Below are 20759 nucleotides of genomic sequence, written 5' to 3'. Positions count from 1 at the left end.
AATTGTTATGCTCATAATAAAGTGATGCAACTAAATACTGCATACAATGAGTAATTGTGACCTTAGCTCCTTTATTTAAACTCCAGAGTGTCGGTACAGCATGGGAGGCCTGCTTATACACAGTGCTCCCAAGGGATGCTGGGATCCCTTGGGACTCCAACAGGTAGGCCCTCTGGTGTTGGTATGATACAGGTTGCCAAGGATTACATACATAACAGATACCAAGATCTTGTGGGAGAATGATGTAATATATGAATGACTGGGTTTACCTGCCACCAGGGGGAGCGACTGTCGGAGGTCATTGGGCCACAGACACACATATGCAGCCCTTGTATATAAAGAAAGCCCATGTTTAATCCTCACTTTGAGAGGTAATAAAGTAGAGTCAGGTTGCACCTGATTGAATTAGAGATACTAAGCCAATTGAGTTATTGCATATGCAACAGATAGTGTGCAGGTACAGCAATGATCAGGAAGGCCAATGGAATCTTGGCCTTTATTGCAAAGGGGATGGAGTATAAAAGCAGAGAAGTCTTGCTACAGTTGTACAGGGTATTGGTGAGGCCACACCTGGAATACTGTTTTGGTTTCCATATTTACGAAAGGATATACTTGCTATGGAGGCAATTCAGAGAAGGTTCACTAGGTTGATTCCAGAGATGAGGAGGTTGACTTATGAGGAAAGGTTGATTAGGTTGGGCCTCTACTCATTGGAATTTAGAAGAATGAGAGGTGATCTTATCGAAACGTCTAAGATTATGAGGGGGCTTGACAAGGTGGATGCAGAGAGTATGTTTCCACTGATGGGGGAGACTAGAACTAGAGGGCATAATCTTAGAATAAGGGGCCGCCCATTTAAAACTGAGATGAGGAGAAATTTCTTCTCTCAGAGGGTTGTAAATCTGTGGAATTCGGTACCTCAGGGAGCTGTGGAAGCTGGGACATAGAATAAATTTAAGACAGAAATAGACAGTTTCTTAAATGATAAGGGGATAAAGGGTTATGGGGAGCGGGTGGGGAAGTGGAGCTGAGTCCATGATCAGATCAGCCATGATCGTATTGAATGGTGGAGCAGGCTTGAGGGGCCGTATGGCCTACTCCTGCTCCTATTTCTTATGTTCTTATGTTCTTCAAAGCAAGGAAGTTATAATGAACCTTCATAAAACACTGGTTCGGCCTCAACTGAGTAATGTGTCTAATTCTGGGCACCGCACTTTAGGAAGGATGTGGAGGCCTTAGAGAGGGTGCAGAAAAGATTTACGAGAATGATTCCTGTGATGAGGGACTTCAGTTAAATGGATGGACTGGAGAAGCTGGGGTTATTCTCCTTAGAGCAGAGAAGGTTGAGAGGAGCTGTTCAAAATCATGAGGGGTCTTGATAAAATAGATAGAGAGAAATTGTTCCCATTTGTGGAAGAGTTCTGAACTTAAGGAAAGGTAACTTTGACGGTATGAGACGTGAATTGGCTAGAATAGACTGGCAAAGGATACTAAAAGGGTTGACGGTGGATAGGCAATGGCAAATATTTAAAGATCACATGGATGAACTTCAACAATTGTACATCCCTGTCTGGAGTAAAAATAAAACGGGGAAGGTGGCTCAACCATGGCTAACAAGGGAAATTAAGGAAAGTGTTAAATCTAAGGAATGGCATATAATTTGGCTAGAAAAAGCAGCAAACCTGAGGACTGGGAGAAATTTAGAATTCTGCAAAGGAGGACAAAGGGTTTAATTAGGAGGGGGAAAATATAGTACGAGAGGAAGCTTGCTGGGAACATAAAAACTGACTGCAAAAGCTTTTATGGATATGTGAAGAGAAAAAGATTAGTGAAGACAAACATAGGTCCCTTACAGTCAGAATCAGGTGAATTTATAATGTGGAACAAAGAAGTGGCAGACCAGTTAAGCAAATACTTTGGTTCTGTCTTCATGAAGGAAGACACAAATAAGCTTCCAGAAATACTAGGGGACCGAGGGTCTAGTGAGAAGGAGGAACTGAAGGAAATCCTTATTAGTCAGGAAATTGTGTTAGGGAAATTGATAGGATTGAAGGCCGATAAATCCCTGGGGCTTGATAGTCTGCATCCCAGAGTAATTAAGGAAGTGGCCCTAGAAGTAGTGGATGCACTGGTGGTCATTTTCCAACAGTCTATCGACTCTGGATCCGTTCCTATGGATTGGAGGGTAGCTATTTTAACAACACTTTTAAAAAAAGGAGGGAGAGAGAAAACAAGTAATTATAGATCAGTTAGCCTGATATCAGTAGTGGCGAAAATGTTGGAATCAAATATTAAAGATGAAATAACAGCGCATTTGGAAAGCAGTGACAGGATCGGTCCAAGTCAGCATGGATTTATGAAGGGGAAATCATGCTTGACAAACCTTCTAGAATTTTTTGAGGATGTAACTAGTAGAGTGGACAAGGGAGTACCAGTGGATGTGGTGTATTTGGACTTTCAAAAGGCTTTTGACAAGGTCCCACACAAGAGATTGGTGTGCAAAATTAAAGCACATGGTTTTGGGGGTAATGTACTGACGTGGATAGAGAACTGGTTGGCAGACAGGAAGCAGAAAGTCGGGATAAACGGGTCCTTTTCAGAGTGGCAGGCAGTGACTAGTGAGGTGCCGCAGGGCTCAGTGCTGGGACCCCAGCTCTTTACAATATACATTAATGATTTAGATGAATGAATTAGAAACATAGAAACATAGAAAATAGGTGCAGGAGCAGGCCATTCAGCCCTTCCAACCTGCACCGCCATTCAACGAGTTCATGGCTGAACATGAAACTTCAGTACCCACTTCCTGCTTTCTCGCCATACCCTTTGATCCCCCGAGTAGTAAGGACTTCATCTAACTCCCTTTTGAATATATTTAGTGAATTGGCCTCAACTACTTTCTGTGGTAGAGAATTCAACAGGTTCACCACTCTCTGGGTGAAGAAGTTTCTCCTCATCTCGGTCCTAAATGGCTTACCCCTTATTCTGGACTTCCCCAACATTGGGAACATTCTTCCTGCATCCAACCTGTCCAAACCCGTCAGAATTTTAAACGTTTCTATGAGGTCCCCTCTCACTCTTCTGAACTCCAGTGAATACAAGCCCAGTTGATCCAGTCTTTCTTGATAGGTCAGTCCCACCATCCCGGGAATCAGTCTGGTGAATCTTCGCTGCACTCCCTCAATAGCAAGAATGTCCTTCCTCAAGTTAGGAGACCAAAACTGTACACAATACTCCAGGTGTGGCCTCACCAAGGCCCTGTACAACTGTAGCAACACCTCCCTGCCCCTGTATTCAAATCCCCTCGCTATGAAGGCCAACATGCCATTTGCTTTCTTAACCGCCTGCTGTACCTGCATGCTAACCTTCAATGACTGATGTACCATGACACCCAGGTCTCGTTGCACCTTCCCTTTTCCTAATCTGTCACCATTCAGATAATAGTCTGTCTCTCTGTTTTTACCACCAAAGTGGATAACCTCACATTTATCCACATTATACTTCATCTGCCATGCATTTGCCCACTCACCTAACCTATCCAAGTCACTCTGCAGCCTAATAGCATCCTCCTCGCAGCTCACACTGCCACCCAACTTAGTGTCATCCGCAAATTTGTAGATACTGCATTTAATCTCCTCGTCTAAATCATTAATGTACAATGTAAACAGCTGGGGCCCCAGCACAGAACCTTGCGGCACCCCACTAGTCACTGCCTGCCATTCTGAAAAGTACCCGTTTACTCCTACTCTTTGCTTCCTGTCTGACAACCAGTTCTCAATTCACGTCAGCACACTACCCCCAATCCCATGTGCTTTAACTTTGCACATTAATCTCTTGTGTGGGACCTTGTCGAAAGCCTTCTGAAAGTCCAAATATACCACATCAACTGGTTCTCTTTTGTCCACTTTACTGGAAACATCCTCAAAAAATTCCAGAAGATTTGTCAAGCATGATTTCCCTTTCACAAATCCATGCTGACTTGGACCTATCATGTCACCATTTTCCAGATGCACTGCTATGACATCTTTAATAATTGATTCCATCATTTTACCCACTACTGAGGTCAGGCTGACCGGTCTATAATTCCCTGTTTTCTCTCTCCCTCCTTTTTTAAAAAGTGGGGTTACATTGGCTACCCTCCACTCGATAGGAACTGATCCAGAGTCAATGGAATGTTGGAAAATGACTGTCAATGCATCCGCTATTTCCAAGGCCACCTCCTTAAGTACTCTGGGATGCAGTCCATCAGGCCCTGGGGATTTATCGGCCTTCAATCCCATCAATTTCCCCAACACAATTTCCCGACTAATAAAGATTTCTCTCAGTTCCCCCTCCTTACTAGACCCTCTGACCCCTTTTATATCCGGAAGGTTGTTTGTATCCTCCTTAGTGAATACCGAACCAAAGTACTTGTTCAATTGGTCTGCCATTTCTTTGTTCCCCGTTATGACTTCCCCTGATTCTGACTGCAGGGGACCTACGTTTGTCTTTACTAACCTTTTTCTCTTTCCATACCTATAGAAACTTTTGCAATCCGCCTTAATGTTCCCTGCAAGCTTCTTCTCGTACTCCATTTTCCCTGCCCTAATCAAACCCTTTGTCCTCCTCTGCTGAGTTCTAAATTTCTCCCAGTCCCCAGGTTCGCTGCTATTTCTGGCCAATTTGTATGCCACTTCCTTGGCTTTAATACTATCCCTGATTTCCCTAGATAGCCACGGTTGAGCCACCTTCCCTTTTTTATTTTTACGCCAGACAGGAATGTACAATTGTTGTAATTCATCCATGCGGTCTCTAAATGTCTGCCATTGCCCATCCACAGTCAACCCCCTAAGTATCATTCGCCAATCTATCCTAGCCAATTCACGCCTCATACCTTCAAAGTTACCCTTCTTTAAGTTCTGGACCATGGTCTCTGAATTTACTGTTTCATTCTCCATCCTAATGCAGAATTCCACCATATTATGGTCACTCTTCCCCAAGGGGCTCGCACAATGAGATTGCTAATTAATCCTCTCTCATTACACAACACCCAGTCAAAGATGGCCTCCGCCCTAGTTGGTTCCTCAACATATTGGTCTAGAAAACCATCCCTTATGCACTCCAGGAAATCCTCCTCCACCGTATTGCTTCCATTTTGGCTACCCATTTACTCCTACTCTTTGCTTCCTGTCTGACAACCAGTTCTCAATCCACATCAGCACACTACCCCCAATCCCATGTGCTTTAACTTTGCACATTAATCTCTTGTGTGGGACCTTGTCGAAGGCCTTATGAAAGTCCAAATATACCACATCAACTGGTTCTCCTTTGTCCACTTTACTGGAAACATCCTCAAAAAATTCCAGAAGATTTGTCAAGCATGATCTCCCTTTCACAAATCCATGCTGACTTGGACCTATCATGTCACCATTTTCCAAATGCGCTGCTATGACATCCTTAATAATTGATTCCATCATTTTACCCACTACTGAGGTCAGGCTGACCGGTCTTTAATTCCCTGCTTTCTCTCTCCCTCCTTTTTTAAAAAGTGGGGTTACATTGGCTACCCTCCACTCGATAGGAACTGATCCAGAGTCAATGGAATGTTGGAAAATGACTGTCAGTGCATCCGCTATTTCCAAGGCCACCTCCTTAAATACTCTGGGATGCAGTCCATCAGGCCCGGGATTTATCGACCTTCAATCCCATCAATTTCCCCAACACAATTTCCCGACTAATAAAGATTTCCCTCAGTTCCTCCTCCTTACTAGACCCTCTGACCCCTTTTAAATCCGGAAGTTTGTTTGTGTCCTCCTTAGTGAATACCGAAGCAAAGTAATTGTTCAATTGGTCTGCCATTTCTTTGTTCCCCGTTATGACTTCCCCTGATTCTGACTGCAGGGGACCTACGCTTGTCTTTACTAACCTTTTTCTCTTTCCATACCTATAGAAACTTTTGCAATCCGCCTTAATGTTCCCTGCAAGCTTTTTCTCGTACTCCATTTTCCCTGCCCTAATCAAACCCTTTGTCCTCCTCTGCTGAGTTCTAAATTTCTCCCAGTCCCCAGGTTCACTGTTATTTCTGGCCAATTTGTATGCCACTTCCTTGGCTTTAATACTATCCCTGATTTCCCGAGATAGCCACGGTTGAGCCACCTTCCCTTTTTTATTTTTACGCCAGACAGGAATGTACAATTGTTGTAATTCATCCATGCGGTCTCTAAATGTCTGCCATTGCCCATCCACAGTCAACCCCTTCAGTATCATTCGCCAATCTATCTTAGCCAATTCACGCCTCATACCTTCAAAGTTACTCTTCTTTAAGTTCTGGACCATGGTCTCTGAATTAACTGTTTCATTCTCCATCCTAATGCAGAATTCCACCATATTATGGTCACTCTTCCCCAAGGGGCCTCGCACAATGAGATTCTTAATTAATCCTCTCTCATTACACAACACCCAGTCTAAGATGGCCTCCCCCCTAGTTGGTTCCTCGACATATTGGTCTAGAAAACCATCCCTTCTGCACTCCAGGAAATCCTCCTCCACCGTATTGCTTCCAGTTTGGCTAGCCCAATCTATGTGCATATTAAAGTCACCCATTATAATTGAGTGTAATATCCCCAAGTTTGCAGATGACACTAAACTTGGTGGCAGTGTAAGCTGTGAGGAGGACACTAGGAGGCTGCAGGGTGACTTGGACAGGTTAGGTGAGTGGGCAAATGCTTGGCAGATGCAGTATAATGTGGATAAATGTGAGGCTATCCATTTTGGGGGCAAAAACACGATGGCAGAATATTATCTGAATGGCGGCAGATTAGGAAAAGAGGAGGTGCAACGAGACCTGGGTGTCATTGTACATCAGTCATTGAAAGCTGGCATGCAGGTACAGCAGGCGATGAAGAAGGCAAATTGTATGTTGGCCTTCATAGCTAGGGGATTTGAGTATAGGAGCAGGGAGGTCTTACTGCAGTTGTACAGGGCCTTGGTGAGGCCTCACCTGGAATATTGTGTTCAGTTTTGTTCTCCTAATCTGAGGAAGGACGTTCTTGCTATTGAGGGAGTGCAGCGAAGGTTCACCAGACTGATTTCCGGGATGGCAGGACTGACATATGAGGAGAGACTGGATCAACTGGGCCTGTATTCACTGGAGTTTAGAAGGATGAGAGGGGATCTCATAGAAACATATAAAATTCTGACCGGACTGGACAGGTTAGATGCAGGAAGAATGTTCCCGATGCTGGGGAAGTCCAGAACCAGGGGACACAGTCTAAGGATAAGGGGTAAGCCATTTCGGACTGAGATGTGGAGAAACTTCTTCACTCAGAGAGTTGTTAACCTGTGGAATTCCCTGCTGCAGAGAGTTGTTGATGCCAGTTCATTGGATATATTCAAGAGGGAGTTAGATATGGCCCTTACGGCTAAAGGGATCAAGGGGTATGGAGAGAAAGCAGGAAAGGGGTACTGAGGGAATGATCAGCCATGATCTTATTGAATGGTGGTGCAGGCTCGAAGGGCCAAATGGCCTACTCCTGCACTTATTTTCTATGTTTCTATGTTTCTATGAATTGAGAACCAAAGGATACAGATTTAAACCAATTGGCAAAAGATCCAAAGGTGACATGAGAAAACTTTATTTACGCAGTGAGTGGTTAAGATCTGGAATTCACGGCCTGAAAGGATGGTGGAGGCAGACTCAATCATGCCTTTCAAAAGGGAATTGGATAAGTACCTGAAGGAAAAAAAATTGCAGGGTTACGGGGAAAGGATGCAGGTTTAATTGGTTAATTTTGGTTAATCGTCCATTGCGTTAGTTATTCTTGATTGTTGAGGTCTCTGTGCAGGTACTGGAGCAATACAGCATCATTGTTTAAAGGCTGTAGGAGTGTTTCCGAGGGGGTAGTAACATTTTTGACGAGCCCCAAAGGTCCTTTGGGTTAAGGAAATTCCAAAATAGGACATAGGAACATCGGAACAGGTGGAGGCCATTGAGCCTTCGAGCCTGTCCCTCATTCATTGAAATCATGGTTGATCTGTGACCTAACTCCATATACCCACCGTTGCTCCATATCCTGTAATACCTTTTGTTAACAAAAATCTTTCAATCTCAATTTTAAAGTTAACAATTAACCCAACATCAATTGCCATTTGCGAAAGAGAGTTCCAAACGTCCACCACCCTTTGTGTGGAGAAGTGTTTCCTAATTTCACTCCTGAAAGGTCTGGCTCTAATGTTTAGACTCTGCCCTGAGTCCCAGACTCCCCAACCAGCGGGAACAGTTTCTCTCTATTCTCCTTGGTATACTGAAAACTTCCATCGATCACCCCTTAACCTTTTAAATTCCAGGGAGTACAACCCTAATTTGTGTAATCTCTCCTTGTATATTAACCCTTGGAGTCTGGGTATCATTCTGGTAAAACTACCCTGCACTCCCTCCAAGGCCAATATATCCTCCCTAATGTGTGGTGCCCAGAACTGCTCACAGTGCTCCAGGTGTGGTCTAACCAGGGCTTTGTACAGCTGTAGCATAACTTCTACCCCCTTTTTGTGAGGTACATGTCCCACAGGTACTGATCAGGTAATACGCACAATAGGCCTTATAAACTCTCGATCAAACACGTCTCTATCCACTTGTGGCTGCGCTGTATTGAAGTTCTTTCTATACTCTCACTGATACAGAGCTGTGTGTGAACGAGCCTGACTGCATGGTCCATTTGTTTTGCATTGTAGAGCCAAGCTGAGGCCCACTACAAAGGCAATAAGCATGCCCGGACGGTGAAGGTGCTGGAGGCCCACAAAACTAAACCGAGCGGGCCTGTTCCCAGGGTCAGCACCAGGCTCGCCATCTCCATGACAACCTGCACCTCGCCAACAGCCTTCGCTGAAAAGAACATTAACACAACAGGTTATCGATTATCTTCTCTGTGTTTGTGCTCCCTCAGTGTTGTGTGCTGTTCGAACAGCGGATGTACATTGCCCACTGGCCCTCTCCCACTGGCCTCTCCCAGTGAGCCCCTCCCACTGGCCTTCTCCCACTGGGCTCTCCTACTGGGCCTCTCCCACTGGGCTCTCCCACTGGCCCTCTCCCACTGGGCTCTCCCAGTGAGCCCTCTCCCACTGGCCCTCTCCCACTCGGCTTTCCTACTGGCCTCTCCCACTGGGCTCTCCCACTGGCCCTCTCCCACTGGCCTCTCCCACTGGGCTCTCCCACTGGGCCTCTCCCACTGGGCCTCTCCCACTGGGTTCTCCCACTGGCCCTCTCCCACTGAGCCTCTCCCACTGGCCCTCTCTCACTGGGCTCTCCCAATGGGCCTACGTAGTGTCCGGCTCCTCATCCCCTAGGGCTCTCGCACACCAGCCCACGGGGAGCAGGGGCCAAAGTCTTTCCGGCTTCATTACAGCTTCTTTAACCACTCTTTAATCTGAGACTTACCATCATGGAACTATCCATTTCAGTGAGTCAATGCTGGATACTGGATACTTCAAACTCAATCTTACTAATTGCGATTCCCCCTCCCCTCCATTCAACACTGAGCCACAATAATCCGGCTCTGTGACTGATACAGCGGCGGTAACATCAGTGAAGCCTACCCTGCCCCTACCCCCTCCCTTCCCCCCTCCCCCACCCCCTCGTCCTGCTCCCATCCCCTGCCCCCTCCCCTTGCTCCCATTCCCCTGCCCACTCCCTCTGGCACCTCCCCCACCCCCTCCCCTGCTTCCCCTTCCCACGCCCACTCACTCTGCTCCCATTCCCTGCCCCCTCCCCCTGTTCCCATCCCTCGCCCACTCCCTCTGCCCCTCTGCCCCCTTCCCCTGCATCCCACCCCCTTCCCTTGCCCCCCGGCCCCTTCCACTGCCCCCGCCCCTTCCCCTTCCCCCTCCCCCTGCTCCCATCCCGCAGAGAGTTGTTGATGCCAGTTCATTGGATATATTCAAGAGGGAGTTAGATATGGCCCTTACGGCTAAAGGGATCAATGGGTATGGAGAGAAAGCAGGAAAGGGGTACTGAAGGAATGATCAGCCATGATCTTATTGAATGGTGGTACAGGCTCAAAGGGTCGAATGGCCTACTCCTGCACCTACTTTCTATGTTTCAATGTTTCCCCCCGGCCCCTGCCTCCCGCCCCCTCCCCTGCATCCCCCCCTCTCTGCCCCTTCCCCCTGCCCCCTCTCCCTCACCTCCTCCTCGTCTCCCTGCCTCCCACCCTAGGAATGTGCTGGCCCCTCCCTCAACATCCTGCCACATGTAAACGAGAGTGGGGAGTTGCAAACTGGTAACCTCCCCCAGCATCCTCACCCTGCCCCCTCCCTGTTCTCACTGCCCCCCCCAGGACCCCCAGCAGTGGTTGGCAGTTGTCCCTGGGGCAGTAGCTGGAGGAAGAGGGCCTCATTGAATTCCTGTTATTGTTCCAAAGAAAACAACCCCAGCCTATCCAATCTTTCCTCATAACTAAAATTCTCCACTCCAGGCAACATCCTCGTAAATCTCCTCTGTACCCACTCCAGTGCAATCATCTCCTTCCTGTAATGTGGTGACCAGAACTGCACGCACTACTCCAGCTGTGGCCTAACCAGTGTTTTATACAGTTCAAGCATAACCTCCTTGCTCTTGTATTCTATGCCTCGGCTAATAAAGGAAAGTATTCTGTCTGCTTTTTTCACGACTTTATTGACGTATCCTGCTACCTTTAAGGATCTGTGGACCTGCATACCAAGGTCCCTCTGTTCCTCCACACCTCTCAGTATCCTCCCATTTATTGTGTATTCCCTTGCCTTGTTTCCCCTCCCCAAGTGCATTATCTCACACTTCACCAGATTGAATTCCATTTGTCACTGTTCTGCCCACCTGACCGGTCCATCGATATCTTCCTGCAGTCTACAGCTTTTCTCCTCACTGTCAACCACACGACCAATCTTTGTATCATCTGCAAATTTATTTATCATGCCCCCTATATTTAAGTCAAAATCATTAATATATGCTACAAGGGACCCAGTACTGAGCCCTACAGAACCCAGTCACAAAAGCTGCCCTCAACCATTACCCTGTGCTTCCTGCCTCTGAGCCAATTTCATCCTCAAGAAGGGTTGGTGGAATCTCCAACGGAATGTACAGGGTTTTGGTCAAGTTTCCTTGGTCAGGAAAGATGTCTGGATATCTTGGGGTGAGAACATCAAGAGCCCAAACAAATGTCTACAACCGGTTTCTCCTCTCCACATTAAACTGAGGTGCACAGAAATGCCATCACAAGCCAAAAAAGGCAAATAATAAATGGACATACCAATGAGGAAGCAACAAGCTCACACTTGGATACAAATTTCATGAGTTGGCCTTTGAGGTTCCAGGGGCTGCTGCTTTGCCTGTCACACATTCTATCCAATGGCATGGCAGAATTGGACCGTCCAATAGCACGGCAGGATTGAACTGTCCAATGGCACGGCAGGATGGCACTGTCCAATGGCACAGCAGGATGGGACTATCCAATGGCACGGCAGAATTGGACTGTCCAATAGCACGGCAAAATTGCACTGTCCAATGGCACGGCAGGATAGCACTGTCCAATGGCATGGCAGGATGGCACTGTCCAATGGCACAGCAGGATTGGACTGTGCAATGGCATGGCAGGATAGCACTGTCCAATGGCATGGCAGGATGGCACTGTCCAATGGCACAGCAGGATTGGACTGTCCAATGGCACGGCAGGTTTGGACTGTCCAATGGCACGGCAGGATTAGACTGTGCAATGGCATGGCAGGATGGAACTGTCCAATGGCACGGCAGGATTGGACTGTACAATGGCACAGAGCAATGTTATGTATGTAAACTTTATAATAGTGTAAGACTTGCCACCAGGGGGGCGCACCTGTTGGAGACTCAAGGGTCACCTGTGCACCGCGTGCAAGCAAGTATAAAAGTTTGTCTGCCATTCTGATTCTGCACGCTGGAGTTTGATTAAAGAGACCAAGGTCACATCAGTTTGAGCTTACAGCACACAATCTTGTGGAGTTATTCTGAACATAACAATTGCCGACGAGTAACACATCACGAACTTTCATGCGGTTATGGCTGCCGTTGGTATTCTTGAGAGAGGGACATGAATGCGAATCCATTAACATCATGTTGGCGCTGCGGGGGTAATCATAGAGCCCATCAATGTTGATTCAAGCACTATGTATGCAAAGGCTGCGGAACAATGGGGCACCTCCAGCGAATGTGCAAACGTACTGCGACTCACCACCTGGCAGAGTCGGCAGGAGGTGACCGATCTGGTGCGGATCATGCTGAAGGAATAAGAGAGGCAACTCAACCCGAGGCTGAAGAGGAAGTGTATGGGGTACACACCTTCACCACCAAAAGCTCTCCGATAATGTTGAAAGTCAAATTAAACGGCATTCCAGTTTCCATGGAATTGGACACGGGGGCGAGTCAGTCAATTATGAGCCAGAAGGCTTTTGAGAAACTGTGGGGCAACAAGGAACAAAGGCCAAAACTAAGCCCGATTCATACAAAGCTGCGCACTTACACCAAAGAGCTCATACCAGTTATTGGCAGTGCGGCAGTGAAGGTATCGTACGATGGAGCTGTGCATGATTTATCACGATGGATTGTATCAGGCGATGGCCCAACGCTGTTTGGCAGAAGCTGGCTAGGAAAGATCCTATGGAACTGGGACAACATCAAAGCGCTGTCTTTGGTGGATGACGCCTCGTGCGCTCAAGTGCTAAACAAATTTCCGTTGCTATTTGAACCAGGCATCGGCAACTTCACAGGTGCCAAAGTGCAGATCCATCTCGTCCCTGATGCATAGCCATTCATCACAAGGCCCAAGTGGTTCCATATATGATGCGGGAGAAGGTCGAGATTAAACTGGACAGACTTCAATGAGGGGGATCATATCATCAGTTGAGTTCAACGTGTAGGCCAGTCCAATTGTCCCGGTGTTGAAAAACGATGGCACGGTCAGAATCTGCAGAGACTACAAAGTAATGATCAACCGAGTCTCGTTACAGGACCAGTACCCATTACCCAAAGGGGAGGACCTGTTCACAATGTTAGCAGGGGGGAAGTCGTTCACCAAGCTGGATTTAACCTCTGCTTACATGACACAGGTGCTGGCTGAATCTCCGAAAAAATTGACGTGCATCAACACGCAAAAAGGACTGTTCATATACCACAAGATGCCCTTTCGGGATTCGCTCGGCTGCTGCCATCTTCCAGAGAAACGTGGAGCGTCTGCTGAAATCGGTTCCGCGCACTGTTGTATTTCAAGACGACATCCTGATCACTGGTCACAACACCACCGAACACTTGCACAACCTGGAAGAGGTTCTAAAGCGACTGGACAGAGTGGGACTCAGGCTGAAATGCTCCAAGTGTGTTTTCCTGGCACCAGAGGTTGAATTTCTGCGGAGAAAGATTGTGGCGGACGGCATCAGACCCACGGACTCTAAGAAGGAGGCCATCAAGAATGCACCCAGACCACAGAATATGACGGAGCTGCATTCGTTCCTGGGACTCCTCAACTATTTTGGTAACTTTCTACCCGGATTGAGCACTTTGCTGGAACCTTTGCATTTATTGCTAGTTAAAGTGACGACTGGCTTTGGGGTAAATCTCAAGAGATAGTCTTTGAGAAGTCCAGAAACCTGCTATGTTCTAACAAGTTACTTGTATTGTATGACCCGTGTAAACGTTTAGTACTGGCTTGTGAAGCATCTTCTTACGGGGTCTGTTGTGTGTTACAGCAAGCCAATGTGTCAGGCAAACTGCAACAGGTTGCGTCCAGAAGTTTATCTAAGGCTGAAAGAACCTACAGTATGGTTGAGAAAGAAGCATTAGCATGCGTACATGGGGTTAAGAAAATGCACCAATACCGATTTGGACTCCGGTTCGAGCTCGAAACCGACCACAAACCGCTCACTTCAGAAAGAAAAGGTATTAACACCAAAGCTTCATCCCGCATTCAAAGATGGGCACTAACATTGTCCGCCTATGATCGTGTAATCCGCCACAGACCAGGCACTGAGGACTGTGCTGACGCCCTGTCGGCTACCATTACCCACTACCGGGGTGGAAATGGCGCAACCCGCAGACTTGCTTCTTTTAGTTGATGCTTTTGAGAGCGAGGGTTCACCCGTCACGGCTCATTTGACCAGGACCTGGACTAGCCAGGACCTTGTGCTAGCACTAGTAAAAAACTGCATCCTTAATGGGAGCTGGTTGACTGTTCCTGGGGAAATGCAAGAAGAAATTAAGCCCTTTTACCAATGCAAGGATTGTCTCCTGTGGGGAATCGCGTGGTTTTGCCAAAAAAAGGTAGGGAAACGTTTATATGCGACCTACACGGTACCCACCCAGGCATAGTCATGATGAAGGCTATCGCCAGGTCGCACGTTTGGTGGCCCGGCATTGACTCGGAATTGGAGTCATGTGTACACTTGCTCACAGTTAAGCAATGCACCAAGGGAGGCTCCATTGAGTCTGTGGTCATGGCCCTCCAGACCATGGTCCAGGGTCCACGTAGATTTCGCTGGCCCCTTTCTAGGAAAGATGTTCCTAGTAGCAGTGGACATTTACTCTAAATGGATTGAATGTGCAATAATGTCATCATGTACGTCCACTGCCACCACTGAAAGCCTCCGGGCCATGTTCGCCACCCATGGTTTGCCCGACGTCCTTGTTAGTGACAATGGACCATGTTTCACCAGCTCGGAAGTCAACGAGTTCATAACCCGCAATGGCATCAAACATGTTAGGTCTGCCCCGTTTAAGTCCACATCCAATGGTCAAGCAGAACGGGCAATTCAAACTATCAAGCAGAGCTTGAAACGCGTGACGGGCGGTTCCCTGCAGACCCGGTTATCTCGGGTTCTGCTCAGCTACCGCACCTGACCCCACTCACTTACCGGAATTCCCCTGCAGAATTGCTAATGAAGAGAGCACTCAAAACCAGGCTCTCCTTAGTCCACCCAGATTTCAATGATCGTGTAGAAACCCGGCATCACCGGTATAACGTGTACCACGATCGCATGGCTGCATCACGTGACATTGAGTTAATGGCCCCGTGTTTGTTCTTAATTACGGTCATGGTCCCAAATGGGTTGCTAGCATTGTTTTAGTCAAAGAGGGGAATAGAGTGTTTGTTGTCAAACTTTTGAATGGACAAACGTGCAGAAAGCATTTGGATCAGACTAAACTGCGATTCATTGACAACCAAGAACAGTTTGAAGAGGACATTACCATAAATGATCCACCTACACACACCCAACTAGCAATCGACCTCGCGGTCAACCACGAGGATGAACCCACCATGCCCGATAGTCCGATCAGACCAGCTGCGCTGCAGTGCAGCAATGATCTGACCGACTCACCCACGCCTGGACTTCAACTCAGGCGATCGACCCGGGAACGCAGAGCGCCAGATCGCCTCAACTTGTAAATAACTTGTACATAAGACTTTGGGGGGAAGTGATGTTATGTATGTAAACTTTGTAATAGTGCAAGACTTGCCACCAGGGGAGCACCTGTTGGAGACCCAAGGGTCACCTGCACACCTCGTGCAAGCAAGTATAAAAAGTTGTCCACCATGCTGATTCTGCATTCTGGAGTTTGATTAAAGAGACTAAGGTCACATCAGTTTGAGCTTACAGCACACAGTCTTACGGAGTTATCCTGAACAGAACAAGCAGCACTCTGCAAAACAAGCAGGTCTCTGGAGAGGTCTCAACATGAACCTGAAGCTCCCTGAATGAATGTCAGTGTGCTCCCCTGGGCCAGCCCGAGCCTCATGCCTCTGAAGCAGACACAACACAACATACAGAGCATGCCTGGGGCAGGGACGACATTCCAGATTATCTGGCAGCACACGGAACACAACTTCAGAATCTTGATTAAAATATCAGACAAAAGGATTTCATAGTAGCGTGCTGCTATATCACGCAGCAGGTCCTCAATCCCGAAAAAAGTACAAACACTACAAAGGACAATCTGCATGTCAGCTTTACAAATATGTTGAGATTCTTTGAGGAGGCGATAAAATGGTTAATGAGGCAGAACCAATGCATGTAATTTAAATTGGTCTTCAGAGGCAACACAGAAAGTTGGACTGGAGGAATTAGACTGCTCTGGCAGTAGGGGGCAGTAAATAATATTAAATAGGAAAGACTTTGACTTGGAAGACAGTGACAATGTAATCGTCAGGAGATTAAGTAGTGGAGATTCCTCAGTAATATTGTAACAGCAGTTGATGGTATAAAGCAATATGGTCAATGAATGAATACAAGTTGATTGATATTTAATGCAGGGATCACAAGCAATCGGTCAAATGATCAAATCAGTGGCAGATGGATTTTACATGGATAGATGAAAAGTTACGCACACAGGAACAGGAAACATGATGTAGGAGAAAAAATAAAATAATTTGTGCATAATGGCTAACCATTCCTGGTTTAACCATTGCTAACGTTGTACCTTTGTTTAAGAAGGGAGAAAGGGATAGACCGAGTAATTACAGGCCAGTCAGCCGAACCTCGGTGGTGGGAAAATTATTGGAAAAAATCCTGAGGGACAGGATAAATCTTAATTTGGAAAGACACGGATTAATCAGAGATTTGTTAAGAGAGAGTCATGTCTGACTAACTTGATTAAATTTTTTGAGCAAGTAACCAGGAAGCTGAATGAGGGCAGTGCATATATTTTAGGGAAAATGGATTTTAGCAAAGCTTTTGATAAGGTCCCACATGGCAGGCTGGTCACGAAAGTAAAAGCCCATGGGATCCAGGGCAAAATGACAAGTTGGAACCAAAATTGGTTCAGAGGCAGCAAGCAAAGGGTAATGGTTGATGGGTGTTTCGTGGCTGGAAGGATGTTGCCAGTGGGGTTCCGCAGGGCTCCGTACTGGGTCCCTTGCTTTTTGTGGTACATATCAATGACATGGACTTAAATGATTAAGAAGTTTGCAGATGACACTAAAATGGGCTGTGTGGTTGATAATGAAGAAGAAAGCTGCAGACTGCAGGAAGATATCCATGAACTGGTCAGGTGGGCAGAACAGTGGCAAATGGAATTCAATCGGAGAAATGTGAGGTAATGCACGTGGGGAGGTCTAACAACGCAAGGGAATACACATTAAATGGTATGACACTGAGAAGTGTAAAGGAACAAAGGGACCTTGGAGTGCAGGTCCACAGATCCCTGAAGGAGCAGGCCAGGTAGATAAGGTGGTTAAGAAGGCACATGAAATACTTGCCTTTATTAGTTGAGGAATGGAATACAAGAGCAAGGAGGTTATGCTTGAACTGTCTAAAACACTGGTTAGGCCACAGCTGGAGTACTGCATGCAGTTCTGGTCACCATATTACAGGAAGGATGTGTTTGCACTGGAAAGGGTGCAGAGGAGATTTACAAGAATGTTGCCTGGACTGGAGAATTATGGCTATGGGGAAAGATTGGAGATGCTGGGTCTGTTTTCTTTGGTACAGAGGAGGCTGAGGGGAGACTTGATTGAGGTGTATAATATTATGAGGGGACAGTAAGAACCTGTTTCCCTTGGCAGAGGGGTCAACAACCAGGGGGCACAGATTTAAATTAATTGGGGGGAGGTTTAGAGGAGATATGAGGGGAAATGTTTTCACCCGAAAGCGTGATAGAGGCAGAAACCCTCACCACATTTAAAAGATACTTGGATGTGCACTTAAAGTGCCATAACCTACAGGGCTTCGGACCAAGAGCTGGAAAGTGGGATTAGGCTGGGTAGCTCTTGGTCGGCCGGCGTGGACACAATGGGCTGAAAGGTCTCCTTCCCTGCTGTAAATTTCTATGATTGTATGATTGTATGATTCCCTGAGATTTCGAATCCATATATGGGGACAGATATGTAACTAAAGATGATTGTCTGTAGCTTAAACATGTGATTATAACTTGGTACAAATCCTTGGTAAGGCTACATTTGAAACATTGTGTGCAGTTTAGAATTACATCCCATTTTTCCACAATCTCTCCTGTCATGGGGTCTACCCAACCATTTAATGTTCTCGCACAGCCCAACTACACTATCCCCTATCATGCCTGCCCACCCAATTAATCCCCTGCCACAGTCCCTGTACACTTTAATCTATCATGGACTCCATCCCACCAAGTAATCTCCTTCACAGCCGTTGCGCACTCTACCCTATCATCGACCCTACAACATCGATTGAATCTCTTATAACAGCCATTTACATTCTCCCCTATCATGGATGCTACCCACATATTTAATCTCATACCATGGCCCATGTACACTCTCCACTCTGATGGACTACACCCAATTCTTTAATTTCCAATTAATATTTCCCCACTGCCCATGAACAACCTGCGCCCCCTGGCTGCAGTCTGTACAAGATGCACTGTAGCAACTCGCCAAGGCTTCTCCGGCAGCACCTCCCAAACCCGCGACCTGTACCACCTAGGGCAGCAGGCACATGGGAATTTGCCCTCCAAGTCACACACCATCCTGACATGGAAATATATTGCCGTTCCTTTATTGTCGCTGGGTCAGAATGCTGGAACTCCCTCCCTAACAGCACTGTGGGAGCACCTTCACCACACGGACTGCAGCGGTTCAAGAAGGCGGCTCACCACCACCTTCTCAAGGGCAATTAGGGATGGGCAATAAATGCCAGCCTTGCCAGCGACGCCCACATCCCAGGAATAAATTTAAAAATAAATCTGAATGATATGAACTCTACCGCCCAGGATCTCTACATGGGGGGATTTCAGGCACAAAGGGAGCTATCTGAACAGATCAGGTTTGACTAGAAAAGCAAAGGTTAAGGAGGACTTGAGAGACGTTTCAATTGGAGCCGTTTGTTATAAGCCCACCTTCCTGTCCTTTCCCTGGATCACTTCACATCCTTGCTTCATAAATCTTTATCCACTCCCCTTTAAATTATGTTCCAGTATCTGCCTCAGTAGCTCCTGTGGTAAATAATTTGATGATCTAATAACCCTCAGTGTGAAATATTTCTTCTAGTTGTCCCCTCCGTGATAGTCCACAGTCACTTGTTACTGATTTACTCATCAGTCAGAACAATCCCCACTGCTCTGTCCCAGTGGACAGTGCGGGACACTGCCTGCGATGGAATCTTTCTTCAATTACAATGACCAAAAAATAGTTTGTAAGGTTAATTCTGTAGTTTTGTACGATTTGCATTTGGGGACCGTATTCCCGGAAGTTTAAAGTATCTGGGTATAGTCCTCAATCGACGTGATTGCACAGTGTGTGGGAGCAATGGACTTTTCTCCCTTAGTACCTAGGCCATTAATTCTGCATTGGGCTGTCCAAACTCTTGTGCTACCTTTGGACAGAGGTCGGAGGGACACTGGAGAAATGGTCCATTTCAGTGCTTTCCGCAGGAGCTCCTGGTAATAGATCAGGGCAAGCCATGTGGAAATTCAAGGACATATGTTTCCACTGAAGCACATAGTCGTGGGACGGACTGAGTTGAACACAATGGAGTTTTATGTGTCTTACTTTGTATATCTAGAGTTTAATATGTTCATCTTGTTCTTCAAACAGCAGTTGACGTGGAGAATGTTTCCGCTGTACTTGGCCCAGAAACTCCCCCTCCTGTCTCCGCATTGCCCCGGCCTCAGCTTCAACCATCCATCGGCCTCACTTCACCAACTGGCCGCATCTTGCCTACTGTAACCACGCTGTCAGGAGCACCAGCACTGGGCCGAGCGACAGCCCAGGAGGCAGCAATTGTCAACAGCCAGTCCATGGAGGAGACGGCAAAGAAGCTGCTGCAATGCTCACTGTGTAAAGTAGTCCTCAACTCACTGTCTCAACTACAAGCTCACAACAGCGGTAAGGGCTAGTTACAGCTTTCCTGCAATTCTCATCTTGGTAAACGTGTTCTCTCTGCTCCCTAGGTTTCCATTCACCATGTTCAGCTAGTGAACGCTGGCGCAGCAGAATTTCTGCTTCAGTTCTCACTCTGTGCTGGTTTTGAGGCGGCTACACCCAGTGTGTCTACACCCAGTGTATCTACACCCAGTGTGTCTACACCCAGTGTGTCTGCACCCAGTGTATCTACATCCAGTGTGTCTACACCCAGTGAGTCTACAACCAGTGTATCCACACGCAGTGTATTTACACCCAGTGTGTCTGCACCCAGTGTGTCTACACCCAGTGTATCTACACCCAGTGTATCTACACTCAGTGTGTCTACACCCAGTGTGTCTACACCCAGTGTATCTACACTCAGTGTGTCAACACCCAGTGTGTCTACACCCAGTGTGTCTACACCCAATGTATCTATAACCAGTGTGTCTACACTCAGTGTGTCTACACCCAGTGTATCTACACCCAGTGTATCTACACATAGTGTGTCTACACCCAGTGTATTAACACCCAGTGTGTCTACACCCAGTGTGTCTACACCCAGTGTATCTACACCCAGTGTGTCTTCAGCCAGTGTATCTACACCCAGTGTATCTACACCCAGTGTGTCTATACCCAGTGTGTCTATACCCAGTGTGTCTACACCCAGTGTATCTACACCCAGTGTGTCTACACTCAGTGTGTCGACACCCAGTGTATCTACACCCAGTGTGTCTACACCCAGTGTGTCTGCACCCAGTGTGTCTACACCCATTGTATCTACACCCAGTGTATCTACACCCAGTGTGTCTATACCCAGTGTATCTACAACCATAGTATCTACACCCAGTGTGTCTACACCCAGTGCATCTACACCCATAGTATCTACACCCAGTGTGTCTACACCCAGTGTATCTACACCCA

The 20759-nt window shown here is 46.9% G+C and overlaps 1 pseudogene; it reads left to right on the top strand.

Annotated features, from left to right (window-relative positions):
• LOC139275634 (zinc finger protein 385B-like) overlaps nt 1–20759 on the top strand; it is a 131226-nt pseudogene that overhangs the window by 12263 nt on the left and 98204 nt on the right.

Source organism: Pristiophorus japonicus, chromosome 11, assembly GCF_044704955.1.
Source record: "Pristiophorus japonicus isolate sPriJap1 chromosome 11, sPriJap1.hap1, whole genome shotgun sequence".
NCBI classification, from domain to species: domain Eukaryota; kingdom Metazoa; phylum Chordata; class Chondrichthyes; family Pristiophoridae; genus Pristiophorus; species Pristiophorus japonicus.
This window is presented reverse-complemented; position numbering and strand designations above follow the sequence as displayed.